The following is a 7330-nucleotide window of genomic DNA, read 5'->3' as shown; positions in this document are numbered from 1 at the left end:
TCCCATGTTGAGTCCTTGTTACTTTAGGGATTAATAATTGTAATAATTATTATTGTATGGGAATTAAAATGTATTTACTGGAACATCAGATTATAAATCAGAAATTTACTGAACTGTATAATGAGGTGTGTGGTTTTATTTCTCTTCAGCACTAACAGGACAAAATTGGGTTCCAAAAAATCTAAATTGTTTTTTTTAAACAAGCATGCGCAGTTAGATTGACTGCAATATAAGAAAAAGACAAAAGAGAGATAAATTATATTATATAAATATGTTAGATATCGCAGTAATTTAATTGAATATTTTAAACGCGACCTGCATTTACTTAATCTAGGTGTCGATATGTAATAAAATCATTCTTTTCAATTCATGATTTTCACACAGCAGTTTAAAAAAAACAAAAAACATTTTCTTCCTTAATGTAAATTACCTGAAAGATAATTCACTGATTTACCACATCGTCAAATTGAGTCGCGTAAGGTAAAACCAAACAAATGTTGAGATGAGACGATAACAAATCCTGAGTCAAATTTACCAATGTTGTGTTGTGATACAAAAAGCAGCCACCAGGAGGAGTAAACAAACCGGACAACACAAGCAGCATGTCACAAACAAGCACGCGACGACAAACAGTCACTGACATCATCCCGCCAACAGGGTGAGCCAGAGAGTTCGGAACACATTCCTACCTGAGCACATTGTGATGCAGTCGCAGTGACGAGCAGGCGAGAGGTATTTACGTTTCAAACTACTGTAGTTCTTGTCACCTTGCGCTCTGCTTCCTTTTCTTTCCTTGCGCTTTCTCTCGCTGCAGGTTTGGCGCATGCCCTGCAGCTTTATCTTTGAACCTCAACTCTGCATACGTTGCCACAGGGAGAGAAGGGGAAATGGTGGCATTTTTTTTGAAACTCCTTTATTTTGGGGGGAAAGTTGAAACTTTCATCTTTCGCTTTTAGGGAACTTCTTTAAGTCATCTGGGAGGAAATTCACTCACTCCTGGCACTGACACATGCGGGTGACTTTTACTTTTGGGAGAAGTCTGTTGGAAACGCATGTGCAAACATACAGCGGCGTGTATCCGGTACACTATGTGGATATATGCTTGCGCAAGGTGAGCCAGGGTGCAAGGCAACATAAATTGGTTGTTTTTGGCGTGTCACATTGGTGTTTGGCTTTCTTTAGGAATGCTCATCTGGACTGAGTAAATATTAGGTGTGAGGGTATGGCTGAGTTTAGACTTCACCATTCCTTCTTGTGAAACTTTTAAGTCTATTTTCTTCGCATATCAGCTTGCATGCTGAGCACTGAGGTCCAGGCAGACCCTATGAGTCACTAAATACATTTAGTGTACTGTACATAGAGCCATGCTGACATTTTTTCTCGCCCCACTTTTACTCACCCTGTCATCCCCCCCCCCCCCCCCCCCCCACCTCCATGTCTGTGGCCTGCCACAGTGGGCCGTCCTCCAAACAGCATGTTGACTCACTAAAAACAACACAACGTGCCGAGTTGAACTACGACTGCAAGCGTTCGCACGTCTCCTTGATCGACGGGCACTTCACTCTCCGTTCAATTTAATATGTACAGTTTGTTAATTACATTTTACAGTACATCAGGGTCGGCATTCACCTGTTCACTATTTTCCCCCCGATAACCTAGCACTTGGCCATTTTGTCACTTTCAGTCAACTAAAAATGACATCACAGGGCTCAGGTAATCGCGACTCACCTTTTTTGTGAAGCTGAGCTATGATTGGTCGTTAGCTGAGCCCTGAGCAACTGTGATGTCATTTTCCTGTTCGTTATTGCGTTGGCACGTTGCGAAGTTCTTTACATTTTGTGTTTCTATTAAATTGAATTGACATTACAATCGAAGTAGTATTCTTTGAAAAATAATCAGTTTACTTTAGTACTTGTATTAATACATGAATCAATAACGTGTAGCAAAATGCTAATTTACATACAAACCATGCGTGTTTCATATGAAAATGATTTTGTATTTGTATGCAACATCAGGAAAGCTTGAACTCACAAGATTTATTGTAGTTTTTTGTTCATCACGTTTTATTCATCAAGTGATTTGTCTCTAAGCCAGTTCTGGAAGGTTGATTTATCTTAAGAATAAAGCTGTTTGTATTTTTTTTTTGTAGTACTTGGTTGTTCTGCAAGGGGAGCCGACAGAATGGAAGGAGAACAAAAGCAGCTTTAAAAAAAAAAGAAAAAAAGAAAGAATGAAGCGGGTTAAAGCAAAGAAAGGATTTCGTAATAATCGCGTTTCTTGTTTTCTTCTTTGTTGAATTCAGTGGCAAGGTCTGTTTCTTTCCTGCCAGTGCCCATCATTTGAGGATTCACAATCATTTCCAATCCACTGTGCTCATACAATGCCTTGCATGAATGACATCCACAAAGCTCAGACGTTATCAATGACTTCTCCACCTCACAATCTATTTTATAATATTGTGCTAAGAGAAATAAAATAGCGACAATGAAAATACTGTCTTTTCTCCGAGGTGTTATTTTGATTGACGTTAGTTTTGCTGTGAATACGATCAAAGAGAGCCTGGAAGACATCAAATATACAAAACTGCCGTTTATTGCAAGAGATACGTTCCAGACACTCGGGCGGTGCATTTCGCAACTGGGCCTTCAGTGAGGACTCAAGTGACCTAATCCACCTTTTAATTCGACCATTATTACAACGCAATTCTACAAAATCATATATTTAAAAAAAAAAAATGGAATCTAATGATGTGTCACATTACAGAAAGCGAAACGATCAGATCATTACGAGCAGTTCACGATCGACAAAAGATGTGCTCGTGTCAAGGGCCAGCACTTGTGATTCTGAAGGCCCAGGGTAGATTATATTGATTTGACAACACATGAAAAAATAAATAAATAAATTTAAAAAAAAAAAAGTTGAACACTACGAAAAGGGGATAATCGACTACTGGAAAGAAATTAAAACAATTTCATGAAAGATGTGAAGGGAGGTCAGGTAATCAAAGCAACTCGAACAAACACTTTATTGGTTCTTGTAAAAGCTTTTCATTGATGCAAGAGTTTGTAGCAAAAAAATGCGAGAGGTCAAGAAATGGAGAGAACTGATTCATGCAAATACACATTGACCATTTTAGCGAGGGAGAGCGAGAAGACCACAGCTGCAGAACAAAAGCATCTTTGTGAGTGATTGGAACCACATTTTCAACCTCTTCCTCCTCCTTCTTCTCCTTCTCCTCCTCTCTCCCAACCGACCGCGCTGAACGACTCGAACAATTCACGACTAAAGTTTAGAAACGTTCTGTGTGCGAGCATGCGGCTGCAGTTTGACTTGTTCGCACACAAACAAACTTTCTCGTATCAGTCCCCGGGCTGGTGAATGAGTAGGGCAGTGGAGCAGCGCTTTCCTCAGTCCTCCTCCTGGCGAGATGAACTTGCTTTTTCTCACTCTCTTGCTCGGCTGGCTCTGAGCGCATTGGAAAGCCTCAGCAGAAGCCTCAGAGGCCCAAGCCAGACGACGCGCATGTCCGCGTCCTATGAGAACGGTAGAATTGCTTGAAATATACCCGAGGATGGCTTGGCTCTCTTTGTGAGGACAACGTGCCCTTGTGCACAGTGGGGGAGCACACCGTCGTCTCTTTAATATGCATCTGTGCTTGAGAGCAAGGTTTGACTCACTGAGAAATGCTAATTTAAGTCTAAACTGTCACCGTATGTAGACTTCAAGACAGACCGGTTGTATGAGGTTCCGTCACGGAGAAAAAAAATTCATTGCATTAAAATAAATCCTATGGCCTCGAATACAATCATACAAATATAATGATTAATCAAATTTTAATCCTTGCAAAATGTAGAGAGGGAAGAAAAGACTCAAAAGATGAAGCCAACCACATACTTAGTTGCTCTTCTTTCGTTGTTGTTGCCAACTCGGCCCTATTCAACTATTCATACCTGAATGTGCAATTTATTATTAATTTCTACATATTATCATAGCCTCTTGCTTAATCATTTTTGTTCTGATTAATAAATATGCGTCATTGTCTTTCTAAGCTATCTGGCTAAGCAATGGGTAAGCGCTGAGACACTTAGCTGATCAATTCAAATGTTAGCATAACTTTTAAAGCACTAAAAGAATTTTGCCAGTACCAGGTTGAGGTAATAACTAATTTTATACAATAAGGGAAAACACATTAGTTATGTGTATGGAAAACAACATGTTCTAACTTTTTACAAGCTAGCTACTTCATGTTACTTCGACCTCCCTAAGCAATGGGTTAGCTAGGAGCCACTTAGCTTATCATTGAAATGCTAGCCTAACGTTTAAAGCCCTCAAAGCAATCTGCCAGCACCAGGTCAAGGTAATAACAAATTTTATACAATAAGAGAAAAACATTAGTTATGTCCAGAGTAAACTAGATTTTATAGCTTCTTACAAGCTAGCTACTAGCTAGAATCTTTATGTTAGCCTACTAAGATATATGTGTTTTAATGTGTATTCCCTACCTCTTTCCTAATTATGCGTATGTACTGCATATGTAGTTTAGCTCGTGTAAATACTAAAATAATGCTTGTTGCGATAGTAGCCGCGGCTGATTCATATTTGGAGACTGATTTTATTGTAGTGTTAGAGGTGAGGAATGTGGAACAACACTGTCATATTTGCCTGCTTGGTGCGCTCGGCCGCTGCATGGCTCGGCCTTGTTCACCTCAGAAATAGACCAAAAGATGAAGCACAAATCATTCACACTAGGGCACACCATCACCGTGTCTAACGTGTTTAAGTGCTAATAACAAACAATATCGGGTCGTTTGAATTAGCATGAAATGCTACATGAATTCATGAGCACCATGTTTAATGAAAAATTGCACCCGCTAACAAACATTCCACACTTGAATACGAGGTGAGTCCGAAAGATTCCACGACTAGTGTCACAAAAGAAACATTTCAAATCCAGTCTACACATTTTTACATTTGAAGTAATTCCCCTGATATTGAATGTGCTTTTCTAACTTTCTCTTTCTTCTTTCATGCACTCCTGGAAGGAGTTTTCCGGGATCCTTCGCAACTCTGTGTCCAGGTCTTCAAAACGGATCCCCTCGGATCAAATTCCCAAAATCAAATTGCCGTTTCCCAGCATGGCGATGTTCTTCTCAGCCAGGATGTGAACTGGCTCATTATCAGAGTAAAGCATTCACGAGTTGTCCTACGATAACGCTCACTTCTTCTCACGCACTGAACACAAACTCCCAAACATCCCAAAGATAGTCTGTCCAACTATACTGGAACTGGATTCTTCCTCAATGCAAAAAACAAACAAACGTGCAATTTTGCGTCAGGCTCAGATGAGTGATTGGGAGGCCAAATTGAAAAGGAGGCCAACGGGTTGTTAACAAAAATAAAAATTGCGCAATATCTCGTCCACGCCTTCGCGCGTCAATCAAACAGCACACTCTCATTGGCTGGAACCATCAAGTGTTGACATGAGCTGACTATTGTGCGATGGGCTGGCCTGAATCAGGCCTCAGTTGTTTGTTTAATGTCTTGTGCAGGCCTGTGCTAAACACTGCAAATATGCGCATCAAATTGTACTCTTCAAAACACCGGCGAAAGACACCCAAGAACACGTCAAGTTGCGCTTCTCGAGTCATCTTCTTCAAACTTGGAGGTGCGATGTCTCAATATATCAGAGCTGTCATGTTTTTGTCGACTCTCAACAAACTGTTGACGACTATATCTGTCAATTTGACGGCTGCTTTTCCCGATACATTTGAATCTCATCTGTCTTTTTAATCTAAAAATGTAAAACATTAAAAAAAAAAAATTCGACAGTCTAGATCCGTGAGCAACCATTTTGCTGTGTTGTGAGAGATCATCAGATATGCCGTCGGAAATTAAAATTGTATAACTGGAATCTCACTGAATTGATCCAAAAATTATTTCTTTTTTATAACTATAAATAATGTATTATTGTTCATCTCTCTATGCCAGTGATTTATGGAGACGGACAACAATTAACCAGGAAGTAGCCTGCGAACATCCGCTCTGACAAATGCATATAAATTGCTTTTGATATCAGATCACCCCTAATAACGGCGATAAACCCAAGATAACGATATTATGTCGTTATTTGTAGTAATCTCCAAAAAAACAGAACAGGCTTTTTTTTAACGTATAAAACAGCGAGGACTAATTTCATTTAGTGTGTTTTTGGTACAGAGCATGTCAGCGCTTACCATTAGTAACGTGTCCCGAGGATGACTAAGTGGAGGCAAATGCTGAAACCTGCTATTGTTTATGTTCTTTTACTGGAATGAGAGAGGACGATTCCCGAAGGGGATGACAACAAAAGAGCAACACTGCACCAGAACAGTCATTGGACACTTTATTGGGTACATCTGCTTGATCCGAAAGTGTCTTTTTGTGTCGGTGCTATACATCTGCACAACAGTGGAACCTTGAAGGGAAGACACAGTCTGGTCATGTGACACATGTCAACCATTTTTGAATGAATGAAAATTTAAATCATCCATTTTGGATTCCCACGTGTGCCTGTGGGGTGAGTCTCTTCAGGTGAACACACACAAAAAAAAAAACAGCTCTAGCGGTCCAGAATTAGTTGTTCTTGTATTATTATTTTATATTCAGTACAGAGTAAAATAAAATATAAATAAATAAATATTTTACTCTGAAATTTTCCTCTGTTTATTGGAAGCATATATATATAAATATATATATATATATACACACACGTGAGAGCTTTGGATTTGAGGAAAAAAAGAAACAAAAAATGTCACAGAAATGACTCATCATGACACTTTCAGTTGCCTCTAAAGTTTGAGCTTCAACGTGTGCTTGCATAGCTACCTGTATTGTTGCCATCTGCGACAAAGTCTATTATTAATGTGAAAACATGTGGCTACTGGCCTCGTAATTCACTGGAATGAAAGCCAACCCGTTGTGCTGTCTGCTTCGGGCTAAGAAGTAATTATGACAGGATTGTGTAGCTCAGCCCAAGCAGTTTGTAGCCTGGAGGAAGCACAATCACTGCTGACTCGACGGCAGTTTCCTGCCCAAAAGCTGCTGCACGCGGGGGCCGTGAAGGCAGCACGGGCACGGAGAGAAGAAAGTCGGATTCTTACTCGCGTGAGAGCGAGAAAAACTTCCAGTCACAACTTTTCTCTCTCTCTCTCTCTCGCTCTCTCTCTCCCAGGCAGCTGCCAAAGGCGTCCCAACATCTGGAGGACGAGGGGCGAGCCGGAGAAAGTTTTTAGGGAGGCGGAGAGGAAGAGAGGGGAAAAGAGGGGATCTCGACCGGAGGAAAATGCATTGA

Source organism: Idiotropiscis lumnitzeri, chromosome 11 (assembly GCF_059441095.1).
Source record: "Idiotropiscis lumnitzeri isolate Australia: NSW breed Sydney's pygmy pipehorse chromosome 11, RoL_Ilum_1.0, whole genome shotgun sequence".
NCBI lineage: Eukaryota > Metazoa > Chordata > Actinopteri > Syngnathiformes > Syngnathidae > Idiotropiscis > Idiotropiscis lumnitzeri.
The sequence above is the reverse complement of the archived record's forward strand: the minus strand, read 5'-3'. Positions refer to the sequence as shown.